Below are 15170 nucleotides of genomic sequence, written 5' to 3' on the forward strand. Positions count from 1 at the left end.
TTCATTTAGTTGGCTACATTTATCTCTTTTCAAAGAAAAGTAACAGATGGATGAGTTCCTTCTCAGCTGGGATGAAACAACCTTTGATTAACTGCATGTATCTTAATTCCACAGCATGGATAACACAAGCACAACTTGGGAACCAACATCACCAACTCTCCCTCCTGGTGTCATCATGGTGCAGCCAGCACCACCTGAATGCTGCACGCCGTGGACTGAGAAGGAGCAGCCACATGCTGCACAAACCTCACCAACTCTCCCTCATGGTATCATGTTGGTGAAGAGAGCAACACCCAAAACTGTTAGTGGTGGGATGAGGAGACCGTGCAGCCACGTGCTGAACCAACTTCACCAACTCTCTCTCCTGGTGTCATGAAGGTGCAGCCAGCACCATGTAGACTTGTTAGCTGGTGGGATGAGGAGAACGTGCAGCCACGTGAAGCTAGGTGAGATGATTTCATTTAACAATGTCAGATAGAGGAGAGAATAGAGAAGAGGGGCCATCATTAGAGCAGATAAGGGAACCGTATAATAACTGTTTGTATGTTTTCAGCCCATTGGCTGTCCTTTCTAAAAAATAGTCCAGTGGATCCCCCCAGGGAGGTTAAAGTGAGCCCCCTCCACCTCAAATTTTGGATTTGGTTCTGACTTGCAGCAGAGTTTCGACCCTAACCCTAATGATCATTAGCATGTTATTTCATTTAGTTGGCTACATTTATCTCTTTTCAAAGAAAAGTAACAGATGGATGAGTTCCTCCTCAGCTGGGATGAAACAACCTTTGATTAACTGCATGTATCTTAATTCCACAGCATGGATGACACAAGCACAACTTGGGAACCAACATCACCAACTCTCCCTCCTGGTGTCATCATGGTGCAGCCAGCACCACCTGAATGCTGCACGCCGTGGACTGAGGAGAACGTGCAGCCACGTGAAGCTAGGTGAGATGATTTCCTTTAACAATGTCAGATAGAGGAGAGAATAGAGAAGAGGGGCCATCATTAGAGCAGATAAGGGAACCGTATAATAACTGTATGCATGTTTCCAGCCCATTGGCTGTCCTTTCCAACGACAGTCCAGTGGATCCCCCCATGGAGGTAGAGAGAGTAGCCACTCCACCTGAAAGCTCACCTGAGGAATGTAGCGTGGAAGAGGAGCATCCTGCAGTCACTGCCTCCACAGATGGTAAAAGAATGCTCACCCCCACTGTCTCAATTGTTAAGGTCTCTCACATTGTTGTTGATTCTAACATGGACAGCAGAAGCATTAAAATGTACTTTTGATTTTCAGACGACACAAAGCAAGAGCGGGAGAAGAGCAACAAAAAGAAAAACCTCTTCAAGCGCTTCCTCTCATGGGCCAAAAGAACATTCTGCAGCTGCGGCTGCGGCTGTGTAGACTAGTGCGTAGAGTGTGTAGACCCTCACCTCACTTGACGTAAAGAACAAATATGATGTCTGTGGTCACAACGGCGTCTGCTGGAGAGCGGTTTAGCTGGGGTTAAGACCCCTGGACAGAATCAAGTAGTCAGTGCCACAATGCATGCTGGGAACCTTGTTTTGTCTTTGTCTTTTCCAACACAACATAATTTCTGTCAAATGTTGTATTTGTACTATGTTGTTTATCCTGTACACACGACATCTATTGCACGTCTGTCCGTCCTGGGAGAGGGATCCCTCCTCAGTTGCTCTCCCCAAGGTTTCTTCCATTTTTTCCCCTTTAATTTTGGGGTTTCTTTTAGGAAGTTTTTCCTTGTGCGATGCGAGGGTCTAAGGACAGAGTGTGTCGTAACCTGTACAGTCTGTAAAGCACACTGAGACAAATGTAGAATTTGTGATGTGGGGCTATACAAATAAATTTGATTTGATTTGATTTTGGATCTTTAGTAGAAGGCTCGGTCTGGGTTTACGAGGAGCAACGTTGGGCTGATCCAGAGCAGAGTCGAGTGACGGAGCGACAGGTGAAGTGCAGCAAGTGAATTGTTTCAGTTTGCCTGAAGACGCCGAGTGATTCTCTCTTCCGTCAGTCCCTGTTCAGGAGCCACTCTCCTGTCCACAGCCAGCCAACTGTGGACAGGGGACTTCCATAATCGGCGCCTGAACAAGGACCGACAGACCAGAGAATTCTCAAGCCACAGTTTATTGCCTTTTCCCTCTTCACTCAACTCCGCATTGGATTAGCACAGTGTCCTCCTTGTCACCCCGGACCAACCAAGAGGTCCCGACCAGGAGACCATTACACTGACTACTGCACTCAGTCTGATATCCAGCCCAGTTAATCCCGACTCTCCGAAGCACAGCTCCGTTACTACACCCAACTGCCACAACATCACTAGAAGTTCACTATGTCACTGTGTGAGGTGCTCTGCCCTCTATAGTATTGTACACGTTTCTTGTATTCTTGTACATCTCAATAAAAAAATGTTTATTGACTACCAGGAAAAAATAACAAACTTCGGCGAATTCACACAAAGAAAGATAAAGGAATATTCCATCGGACCGGACCAGATCATAAATATGGATGAAGTGCCTTTGACGTTTGACCTGCCTCTCACTAGGACTGTTAACAAGAAAGGTGAGTCGTCCATCACGTTGAGAACCACTGGCCACGAGAGAACGAATTTCACTTGTGTTCTTGGCTGCACAGCATCTGGATTAAAGCTTCCGCCAATGGTGATTTTTAAGCGGATTACAATGCCAAAAGAAAAGATCCCAAACGGCATATCCTTTAAAGTTAACAAGAAAGGGTGGATGATGGAAAGCGTAATGAAGGAGTGGCTGAATGAGTGCTACGTCAAGCGCCCTGGAGGATACTTTCGCCAAGAAAAAGCTTTGCTCGTTTTGGACAGCATGAGGGCCCATATAACGGATTCAGTTAAAGCAGTGTCAGGTAAATTAATCCTGATCTTCATTAATCCACACTGGAAAGACTATCACATGTATTTGTCCTACCTCAATCAATATGTATTACGACACTACGAAGATGTTTCTGCACTATTATGTATTTTCTGCACAACTATGTATTACAAACATAATAGGGGCACTTCCCCTTTAAGAGTAACAGGTCAACAAACCATCACTTCCGGACTGCTGACGGAGGAGCGTGTAGGCGCCAAACTGGGACCAATGAGGAGAAGGTCAACGCCTACTCCATGTATTAGATGCGAATTTTCAAATGTTTGGGCACACCTGGAGCGGAGCCGTGAGACCGCAACGATGGGGCTTTTGGAGCCATGCGGTCTATGGAAACGGCGACGCGAAATGTGTCCTCAGCTGAGAATATTTTCTTTGTTTGACTTATTGCGTTAAATAAATATATAGATTACATCAGGAGATTGCTGTTTTGATTCGACCTTTAAGCTCCGAGTTCTTCAGCTTTTTCCTACCCATTAGCAGCCATCAAGAGCACAAACTCCATTCCAGTTGTGATTCCTGGGGGCACAACGAAGCATCTGCAGCCACTCGACATCAGTGTCAGTCGTGCGTTCAAAGTGGAACTACGCACTCAGTGGGAGGCGTGGATGACTAGTGGCGATAAATCATTCACCAAAACTGGTCGCATGCGAAAAGCAACTTTCGCTCAAGTTTGCGAGTGGATCCTGACAGCGTGGAGGAGTGTTAAAACATCCACGATCACCAACGGGTTCCGAAAGGCTGGAATGCTGCGTGATGAAGAGGAGGACGCCGCCACAGCCGAGGTATTTCAGAGGCTGTTCGATTCCGACAGTGACGAAGAGGAGTTCGTTGGTTGAGAGCGACATCGAAAGAGAGAGGAAAGTGGCTGACGAAGCCACCCTGAGCCTGTTCGTTTCCGACACCGAAGATGAGGACTTTGGTGGTTTTAGTACGCAGGAAGAAGACGAAGATGAGGATTAATGAATCCCCTCTGTGCACGAACCCTTACATATGGTAATTAAATATAAAAAAAACCTGCGGCTTATAGTCCAGTGCGGTTTATATATGTACACATCAGTCAATTTAGCTTCTGCGGTTTATAGTCCGAAAATTACGGTATATGCAATATCAGAGATCTCTTGTAATGATAATCCAGCTTCCAGACTAGGTCTGAGTTCTGTTGGGATACTAGGTATATTGAAAGTGTCTAAGAAGTTATTTTGACGTGTCAAATCTGTATGTCAGAGTCGTATAAATTTTCAGACATTTTTAAAAGCCTCATTTATTTCTATATCATCTCCGTTATTATTCTGCATTAACATAATGGAGCTTTCAGTTTGTAATTGTTTAATGCGCCACGCTAATATCTTCCCAGGCTTCTCTCCTTGGTGGTAAATTGTTTGTTTGAGTCTTAGTAGACTTGCCACTGCTGATAGTTCATTATACTGTGACCTCAGTACGAGCAGTTCTTGTACTTTGGTGAAGGGTTTCTGAAAGGCCTCACTCTCCAGGGTTTTTATTTTCGATTCCAACATTGTCATTTTCTGACGATCTTTTTTGGATTTGGAGCTTGTGTAGTTCATAATTTGGCCTCTAATAAATGCTTTAAAAGCTTCCCATCTTATAGATGCTGATGTTTCCGATGTATTTGTCTCAAAATGTAAATCAATTTGTTTGCCAAGATACGTGACAAAATCTGAGTCTTGCAACCATTTTTGTTGGAGTCGCCATTTAGGAGGATCTCTCGTCAGCTGTGAGTCGACATAAAGCGGTGAGTTTGGTGCATGGTCCGAAATAAGGATTCCATCATAAGTGCCGTCTTTAATTTTAGAAGCCAAATTTGCTGATATCAAAAAGTAATCAATACGGGAATAAGATTGGTAAGAAGCAGAATAGCAAGAATACTCTATAGCATCAGGCTTTAATTCTCTCCAGATGCCCTTCAAATTGAAATCTTTCATAATATTAAGTAATACTTCCCTGCTTTTGGTGTGTGATTTATCTATGCCTTCTGACCGATCCTTTGTTGGATCCAATACAGTTAAAATCCCCTGCTATGATGTAATTACCAGTAAATGTTGAAAGCGTATAAAACAGGTCCCTGAAAAACTTTGGATCATCATTATTGGGAGCATATATGTTAACTAGATTCAGGGTTTCTGTTAGTAGAGTACCCTGTACAATTAAGTATCTACCAGCCTTGTGAAATGGTACCGATTTGTGAATTAACTCATAACACCCCTAGCCTGAGTAGAAAATGTTGCTGAATACACACATCCCGTCCACCTCCTCCTAATTCTATGATCTACTTTGTATGTTCTTCCTAATGGTTTGTGTGCATGTCCTCACATTGACGGGCTCCTCTGATGGATGCAGTTCTTGGTTTCCCCCCACAGGGGGCGCAGTGGTAGTAATGGACTCTGTGTGAGTCCTGGCTGAGCTGCCTGCTGTATCTGCTCTGCTCTTCTTGCCAGTAGGCAAAGTTTTACTTTTCTTATTGACTGTCGACATAGCCTCCTCCTTCTGCTGCTGCTTGCCTTTCGGTGTACTCTCCTTCTTTGATTTCTTGGCCATCTCCTCCACCTTTAGCTGATCCTGCTCCAACTTCCAGGCCTGTAACATCATGCACATATTAATACACAGTGACGCTCTAAGGATAAGCAGTTAGAGATGATGGATGGAGGGATGTATGTATTTAGTGCTTTGCTCTAAAAATGCTTCTTTTACTTGTTTCATGTTCACTGCACTTCATGGTCTAGCACCGGCGTGCACGTCTCACATGCTTACAGTGTATGAACTGGCACCAGTTTGAAAGTGGAGGACTAAAGTTAGTTCAAAGCTCTTATGCTCCGAGCCGCTGGAACAGTCTGCCTGAGGACCGGAGAGCGGCTGGAAGTGTTGAAATCTTTAAACGTAAACTTAAACCTTCATATTCAGCCAGACTTTTGATTAAGAATAGTTTATAGACATGTTACACTTTTCGTTTTTATTGTTGTTATATTAATCTAAGTTCTTATTTCACAATGTTATACTATTAATGTTAATAGATTTTATATCAATTGTATTACTTCTGCATCATTTCTTGCATGCATTGATATCAAATGGTCAAATTGTTTTAGTCTTTTCTGTTTTTTTCTTCAGTTTCTGCTCGTCATTCATATGTGAAGCACTTTGAACTGCACTAACCTGTAGGGAAGGTGCTATACTCATTACGTTTCATTAATTGATTGATTGTAAAAGAAGATATCAAGTTGAATTTCAGTCCAGCCGGATTGACGGCAGCATTGCTGAAAGGACCGAACAGTGCCGACTGTGAAGGTGAATGTTCACGTTAGCTGGTACTGACTTTAAGGGAGCCTTTTCTGATGACTGGCTCCAAAGTGACCTCCTCCTCTGCAGAATCTGTAGCCTTTTCATCTAGTCCAGGAACAAACAAACATTGTATTTGTATGGTGGGAACATATAGTCCCATTGCCAGAGCTTTATGTTGACAAGCTACAGTACCATTTGGAGCCTCAGCAGGGCCTACACTTCTGAGTTGCATTGCCTCTCTCTTTAATTCTTCCTCTTTTGACCAATCCGAAATGCGATCTGCCACATGGTCCAGGTACTTCCTATCATGACCAAAAAGCAGAACTAAAGTTTAGCCAGGATCATTTTCATTTATTTTTCATGTGTGAAAAAAAAGGTTTTGTTGTTAGGTGGTATTTTGTGTAATACAAGTGTTTGTTGTTGTAATACACATTGTTGCCATAACAGGCTGGAGTGCATCACTACCCCATGTAATAAAAAGGACTAAAGGTATCCTGGCAACAACAACAAAAGTCAACAATTATAACTTCTTTTCACCTGTTTTCTCAGATAAATATATCAGGAGCAACGAGCGAAACTAGTTTTCTGAGAAGATTCATATTGTATAACATAGTGTATCATAATGAGGCCGTTTATTATTATTATTTATGTCATGTGAGAAGAAAACAAAAAATGTGAACTTGCATTCTGACCTGAACTTGACATCAGTGTGAAGAGCTACATCCCAGAACTCCTTGCACTGACGATAAGGGCTCATGGGATTGTGACAAAAAATGTACAGGATGTTGTTATGACATATTATGGCCATTGTTTGTTTAAAAAAAAGCCGTGGGAGGGGGGTAATAATCAAAGAACAATTCAGAATTTCCAAAAATAAAGTGGTACATTTACATACAGTACAGTTTAGAGGCAGTTGTACTATGTAATAAACTATATGTGAGCTAAAGTCACAACATCACAGTAATTGAATTACCTTTAGTCTGTAGGTTATTAAGCTGTTGTTTAGCGTACAATAGTGGGATGATAACCTGAGGGTGCTCACACTTCTTCTGCGTCTCCTCTGCTCCAAACTTCTGCACTAGCCTCTGACACAAAAGAGAATACAGCAGAGACGAATGAGGGAATCATTTCATGCTGTAAAGAGTGTGTCCTCTGGAGTCATAGTGTGCAAAACACATTCACACCATCATCCCAAAATATACCACACAGAGTAACTTGTCCCTGTGTACCCAGAGGGTTTCAGTACAGTAAAGGTTACATTTTGTTTGGTGAATAGTCATTTATTTTTAAGAATCTTTAGTATGTTAGCTAAACTGTGATTGTAGCGCCATCTGCTGGACTTATATTGTATTTGTGGCCCAGATATGCTCCCACACAATGAACAGAACATTTTCTCAAAAACAATACCACAGACTCAGACATGAAGGGAATGAAAAACACTGCCCGTTTCATGGCTCTAGTATTGAAGTGTTTCACTGACAAGAACTTCCATGGTGCCTAAAAACATAAACAAACGCCACATCTTGACTCTTCCCGACTATTACAAACCTTTTACATTTTACAGTATTGGTTTTCTACTGTGAGCTGTACAGACTGGCCTTTTACTGAACGCTGAAGTAAATCAACCCGACCACCAAACATTTGTTTTATAAGTATAATTCTGGTTTTAAACTAAGTGATGCCTTTTTGGCACTTTACACTAGAGACGTTTCACTCGTTGTGTACCTACTCACTGCAGTGGTAAAACCTTCCACTTGATTCTATCGCACGCAGGTTTCTGGATTGTCTCTCGTGTCACATCCCTGGTGTCAGTTCACTTTGTAATTCAATTCAAAGCGACACTAGTCTGTCCTTGTAATGTTGGTGCTGATGTATTCATCACTCGATATTCATACAAATTATACCCATTCCTACTTTTCCAAACTTTCAGCGTCCATTTCATAGAAATGGCCTTCTCTAGTTTGCATTGCATCTCTCTAACCGTCTGTTTGTTTCTGTCTCACAAGCATTTTAGCCTCCAAGCTGTGTGCTTAGCTCTCTTACTCTCTCCCTATTTTCCCCTCGTCCATTCCTAAACTCATGAAAGCAAGCAATCCCCCAGCCACGTAACATTTTAAGCCCAACCTACTCTCTGTGTGTTGCAGTGACAGAACTCTCAACGTGACAGTGGAGTTGGCACTGATTGGCTCTTGTGCTGCAAGTGATTGGCTAAGCCCGGCCCATTGAAACACAAACCTGTCATTTCACTCCATCCTTCGTAAAAGGTTATGATGCATTGGCCGGGAATCGAACCCGGGCCTCCCGCGTGGCAGGCGAGAATTCTACCACTGAACCACCAATGCTACATATACAGAGCTTTATGTCATGTAAATTTTTGAAAGGAAATAGTGAAAGTATATGACTAAGTAGCACATTTCTTGAAGGGATGCCCTTTTTGGAGTATGTCCACTATACCTTCTGGTCTTCTTCATTTTGTGCAGTAGTCAGCAAGCTTTTTAACATGTGGCTTCTCTCCTCTTCGGTGTGGACCAGAGGCAGGAAGCTTTTGGAGCGTGAAGCTGACCAGCTCAAAGTCTAACCCGGGACCATCGTGAAGTTTGGGCTCCTCAGTCGCACATGACAAATACTGCTCTGTTGAAATCTCCACCTAAACACACAAGAAATGGGGAAAAAGCATTAAACCAGACAAACAAGACCAATAAGTAAAAATGTAACATCATCTCAGCCTAAATCAAAAGGGGCAGAAACACTGAACAATATTCATATTACACGACATCTGGATATGTCATTTCAGGGTACAAAAAGTGCACATTTCTAGTGTGTGCCTTGATCCAACGTTTTAAGTTAGACATTATGTCAATCTTATGACAGCTTATTAGGGCCATTATAGGAAGAAACAAAAACACCAGAGGAGGGGGCAATATCCAGAGAAATGATGAAGGTCAATTTCAAACCTTCTAAATCTCGGTCTCACGCACACACACGCACGCACACACACACACACACACACACACACACACACACACACACACACACACACACACACACACACCTGCTGCAGCATACAGTGCATGATTAGAGGCACAGAGCAGGCTTCAGGGGGAACCAGGTCGAGTAGGCTGCCATAGTAACGCAGGTCCACATCTGTAGAGGGAGGAGGCTGCTTGGTCTCTGTCCACAAAGTAGAGAGGACACAAAGGAAAGAAGGTTGGTTTGTTATCTTAGTCTTGAGTAATTCAAACACTTACACATGTGCCGAAAAAGCCTGATGAAAGAGACAGGTTCTACCGTGGTCTGGTGGGCGTTCCTCAAGCACAGATTTCTTCTTGGAGCGTGGAGTCATGGGGGTCGGCACAACCTGACACAAGAAACACGCACACAAAGGAATACTTTTTAAGAGATTTAAAACTATACACCCAATATCCAGCAGCTTAATTACTGTTCACTGTGGAGGTAACACTTCAATGCTACGTTCTGCTGGCTGATAGGGCTGTATGTATTACTTGTACAGACATGTTTATAAGATGTACCGGTATGTATTTTAATTGCATATACATTTTATTCAGTGTGGGAGTCCCTAGCATCTGCAAGGGACTTGTTGTAAACATAGGTTGCAGACTTTGCCTGCCTCAAGGCTAGCTGAATCAAATCAAATGTATTTATATAGCCCAATATCACAAATTATACATTTGTCTCAGTGTACTTTACAGACTACAGGATACGACACCCTCTGTCCTTAGACCCTCGCATCGCACAATGAAAAAAAACAACTACATTATTTTTAGCGCAAAGCAGCGACATCTTTCCCTCAGCTTTGGTCACTTGGTCTTCCTCCGACACAGTTCTTGTCACACATGAAGTCATTGACAGTGGATGTTTTTGTGCCTCGTGCTTGTGCTCGGACGATTTTTCGTGCAGGCGAACATCGCTTATTCCGCCGTGTGCAAAACTAAATCTGAATGACACACTTTACAAAAAGCACGAGTTTGTCCGACTCTGCTTTTAATAAATAAGAGAAGGTCTCCTCTCATTTGTTTAGTTACTTGCATAAAGTTTGAACTTGTTTGGCAGGTACAGCTGCGTCTCCATCTATCTCCCGTTCACTGTGACTCTCATCATATGTTGTCGTCTTCTTCTGTGTTATTGTTCCCGTTTTCTTCTTCTGTGTGTTTACTGGCGGATAACGTTTTTCAGCTAAACATAAACATAATACTGCCACCTGCTCTGCCGGAAGCCACTTTACCCTTTTTTAAATTAGGCCTATTTTTATTTTTGAAAGGTTAAAATACAGGATAATTACGGGAAAATATTTAAACGTGAGGACAGCGGGATAGAAGGAAAAATACGGGATAATCCCGGGGAAAACGGGAGGGTTGACAGGTATGGTTTGTCCCGGGGCAGTTTCATTTCATTCACACATTTAGATACTTCCTTAAATATGTATTTTCCCGTGGTTGTACCATGCATTGATTTAATTACCAAAACCGGTGGGACAGTTATGATAGAAATATGATATTTTCTCACGGGCCGGATATAATGGTGGCCTTGAGTTTGACACCCCTGCAGTAGACACAGAAATGTGCACATACATTAGATAAATAACATAAACGTTTAGTTTATTTAATAAAAGAGCACCTGTTCAATGTGAAAAGTGAGTTGTGAATAATACATTTAAAAAATCAGAGGGGGGCGCAGGGTTCTGTTGGGGGGGCACAGACAATGGTAGGGGAAACACTGATAGCACTTTTAGTACTCGGAGACCCCTGAACTACAGTAACCATGTGACCCTGTTCAATTGTTTGTGCATGAATGATGTGAGTGTACTGTTCCTGGTAAAACAAATCAACATGTAGTACACCATTATATAAATAGCCTACTTACTTTAGCCTCAAACAATGAGTTTACAAAGATGAGAGGCTGAAAAAGGTCACAAGCCTAGATGTCCCACACAAGTGCCACAATCTTCAGTTCACCTCAATCTCGTTTATCTCGAGTCCCGGGAAATCACTATGGAGACCCCTCTTTTAAAGAGTGAGAGAAATGTCACACAAACTCTGCAGGTTCGCACCACGAGCAGCTGATGTGCTTATATAAAGAGCTACAGTGCCTGAGCACAAACGACGGCTTATACCCGACTGTTTCCCAACAGCCCTGCAGGAGCAGATGGGATCAATAAAATATTAATATTGATAAGGACTGACAAAATTAAATAGTGCCAAAAGCATCGAGTTATTCAAGACTCTATAGTTCAGGGGTGTCAAACATATAACCCGCGGGCCAAAACCAGCCCGCCAGAGGGTCTAATCCGGCCCGCGGGATGACTTTACAAAGTGTCACAAAAAAGTTGTCACACAGTATTATGACAGCATACGCACGTTCAAGTTGAAGATGACTTTGTGGGAGAAGCAAATGTCAAGTGGTGACTCTGCTCATTCTCCTCGTCTAAAAGATGTGCGTGCGACTGGAGTTAATACATATACATGATGTACATGAATCGGTACAAAGACAAGATTATGGTATAGCTGCGGTAGTTGGAGCAACGGTTTCAGGTCTTTGGTGAACTTGACAGAATTTGCAGTTTTTCGCTCGCCATTCACAGTCAAGGCTTCTGATCTGCCCCTCAACATCCTTCAACTTGAAGTAATCAACTTGCAGTGCCATTCAGATTTGAACCAGAAATTTGCCTCGGCGGGCTTGGACACCTTTTATCAGTATCTCTTGCCAGGGCACCCCAAATTGACAGGACTTGCTGCAAAAGTTTTGTGCATGTTTGGGACGACTTAAATGACATCCTGGCTGCTACTCAGGATTTGACGCCTGATAGTGATGCACTTGTGACGGCTAAAAGATGCCAAGTTTCAAGAGCAAATTAAACAGTGAGTAAGCCTACTTAATGTAAAATGCTGCTTCAGACACTTTTGCACCCTAAAGAATATAGTTCTGAGAAAATTAATATTTACAGAGGAAATATTTAAAGAACGAGATCGCGGGTACAAGCGGCCGAAATGGGTTTTCTCAGACGGGTGGCGTCTCCCTTAGAGATAGGGTGAGAAGCTCAGCCATCCGGGAGAGACTCGGAGTAGTTCCTTACTGGAGCTGCTGCCCCCGCGACCCGACCCCGGACAAGCGGTAAACGATGGATGGATGGATATTTAAAGACATTGAACATTGTGCAATAATGTCAGTCAGAAGCTTCAGTACAAAAGAGCAACAACTTTTATGTATTTATTTATTTATACATTTACAAGGCCGGGGGATAAATGAACCTTCCTCCTTAATAGTTCCCACTTTAGTTTGTATGTGTGCTGTCAGTTCAGCTGGCAGGATTACTACACAGATGTGGCAATGAATGTAAACTTAAAATAATTTCTAGATCTTGACAAGTTGTTTTGATCATAAAGTAAAATATTATATTGTTCAGTTCCAGACAGCTGTGACTAAATGTTTAGTAGCTACACTGTGATCTGAAAGTTGTAATGTGTAAATGATAAACTGAGGCATAATATTGTTGACATTGAACTTATTTTTCTTAAGAAATGTCAGGTTGTTCATAACGTTTTGTAAAAAGATAGTTCATTAAATGTGAACATTTTCAGAATGTACTCGTATGCACTAAAGCAAAGGGACATTTATTTTCATTATTTACAGGTTATTGTGCTGTGATTTTACTGCATGTGGCCCCTGAACTCAAATGAGTTGGACAGCTGTTCTGAAGGTTGAGAAAAGTAACTTAAGTAACTGGAATTCATATTTTTTAAATTTGAATGAATACCTCATTAGCATAATTTGGAACTATGTGTATTACTACAAAGGCATCGGAACTTTAGAACAGGACATTAGAATGAGCTATGACATACAATTCTAGAACTCCTATCACAAGTTCAGGCTGCTTGTGCCCATTTGTCACTTTAACTTGGACGATCGGACAGAGAACATCATTACTTCTCAACTCCACAAACTTCTTAACAAACTCAACTGATCACTTCAACTGATTGAACAAATCTCCTGTGATTCAGGTAAGTCCCTGTTTATTTCTCCCTCATGTAGAAAGTGTGTGAGAACTTGATGTGTCAAATTTACAATGTACAATATGCAGATGTGTTTACATGAACAGCTAACATCAACTAATGTTTGTGAACACCCTAGATAACTTATTTTCATAATGCTAAATATGTCTGTTAGCTGTGTAAGTATCTAATCACTCAGGAGACTGGAAGTGTATACCATCTCATACTTGGAGCCGAGTTTCGACCCTAACCCTAATGATCATTAGCATGTTATTTCATTTAGTTGGCTACATTTATCTCTTTTCAAAGAAAAGTAACAGATGGATGAGTTCCTTCTCAGCTGGGATGAAACAACCTTTGATTAACTGCATGTATCTTAATTCCACAGCATGAGAGACACAAGCTCAACTTGTGAACCAACTTCACCAACTCTCCCTCCTGGTGTCATGAAGGTGCAGCCAGCACCATGTAGACTCGTTAGCTGGTGGGATGAGGAGACCATGCAGCCACGTGATGAACCAACTTCACCAGCTCTCCCTCATGGTATCATGTTGGTGAAGAGAGCGACACCAAAAACTGTTAGGTGGTGGGATGAGGAGAACGTGCAGCCACGTGCTACACCAACCTCACCAACTCTCCCTCATGGTATCATGTTGGTGAAGAGAGCAACACCAAAAACCGTTAGCTGGTGGGATGAGGAGACCATGCAGCCACGTGATGAACCAACTTCACCAACTCTCCCTCATGGTATCATGTTGGTGAAGAGAGCAACACCAAAAACCGTTAGCTGGTGGGATGAGGAGAAGGAGCAGCCACGTGCTGCACGAACCTCACCAACTCTCCCTCATGGTATCATGTTGGTGAAGAGAGCAACACCAAAAACCGTTAGCTGGTGGGATGAGGAGAAAGAGCAGCCGCGTGCTGCACCAACCTCACCAACTCTCCCTCATGGTGTCATGTTGGTGAAGAGAGCAAAACCTAAAACCATTAGGTGGTGGGATGAGGAGAAGGTGCAGCCACGTGCTGCACGAACTTCACCAACTCTCCCTCCTGGTGTCATGAAGGTGCAGCCAGCACCATGTAGACTCGTTAGCTGCTGGGATGAGGAGACCGTGCAGCCACATGATGAACCAACTTCACCAACTTCACCAACTCTCCCTCCTGGTGTCATGAAGGTGCAGCCAGCACCATGTAGACTCGTTAGCTGGTGGGATGAGGAGACCATGCAGCCACTTGATGAACCAACTTCATCAACTCTCCCTCCTGGTGTCATGAAGGTGCAGCCAGCACCATGGAGACTCGTTAGCTGCTGGGATGAGGAGACCGTGCAGCCACGTGAAGCTTGGTGAGATGATTTCCTTTAACAATGTCAGATAGAGGAGAGAATAGAGAAGAGGGGCCATCATTAGAGCAGATAAGGGAACCGTATAATAACTGTTTGTATGTTTTCAGCCCATTGGCTGTCCTTTCTAAAAAAATAGTCCAGTGGATCCCCCCAGGGAACTTAAAGTGAGCCCCCTCCACCTCAAATTTTGGATTTGGTTCCGACTTGCAGCAGAGTTTCGACCCTAACCCTAATCATCATTAGCATGTTATTTCATTTAGTTGGCTACATTTATCTCTTTTCAAAGAAAAGTAACAGATGGATGAGTTCCTCCTCAGCTGGGATGAAACAACCTTTGATTAACTGCATGTATCTTAATTCCACAGCATGGATAACACAAGCACAACTTGGGAACCAACATCACCAACTCTCCCTCCTGGTGTCATCATGGTGCAGCCAGCACCACCTGAATGCTGCACGCCGTGGACTGAGGAGAACGTGCAGCCACGTGAAGCTAGGTGAGATGATTACCTTTAACAATGTCAGATAGAGGAGAGAATAGAGAAGAGGGGCCATCATTAGAGCAGATAAGGGAACCGTATAATAACTGTATGCATGTTTCCAGCCCATTG

The 15170-nt window shown here is 42.8% G+C and overlaps 1 non-coding gene across 1 annotated transcript; it reads right to left on the reverse strand.

Annotated features, from left to right (window-relative positions):
- Window positions 1-8478: 8478 nt before the first annotated feature.
- Window positions 8479-8549, reverse strand: trnag-gcc (transfer RNA glycine (anticodon GCC)). Its single transcript has one exon. It is a non-coding gene; the product is annotated as a tRNA-Gly (tRNA).
- Between the last annotated feature and the right edge of the window lie 6621 nt (window positions 8550-15170).

Source organism: Cottoperca gobio, chromosome 18 (genome assembly GCF_900634415.1).
Source record: "Cottoperca gobio chromosome 18, fCotGob3.1, whole genome shotgun sequence".
Classification (NCBI taxonomy): Eukaryota; Metazoa; Chordata; class Actinopteri; order Perciformes; family Bovichtidae; genus Cottoperca; species Cottoperca gobio.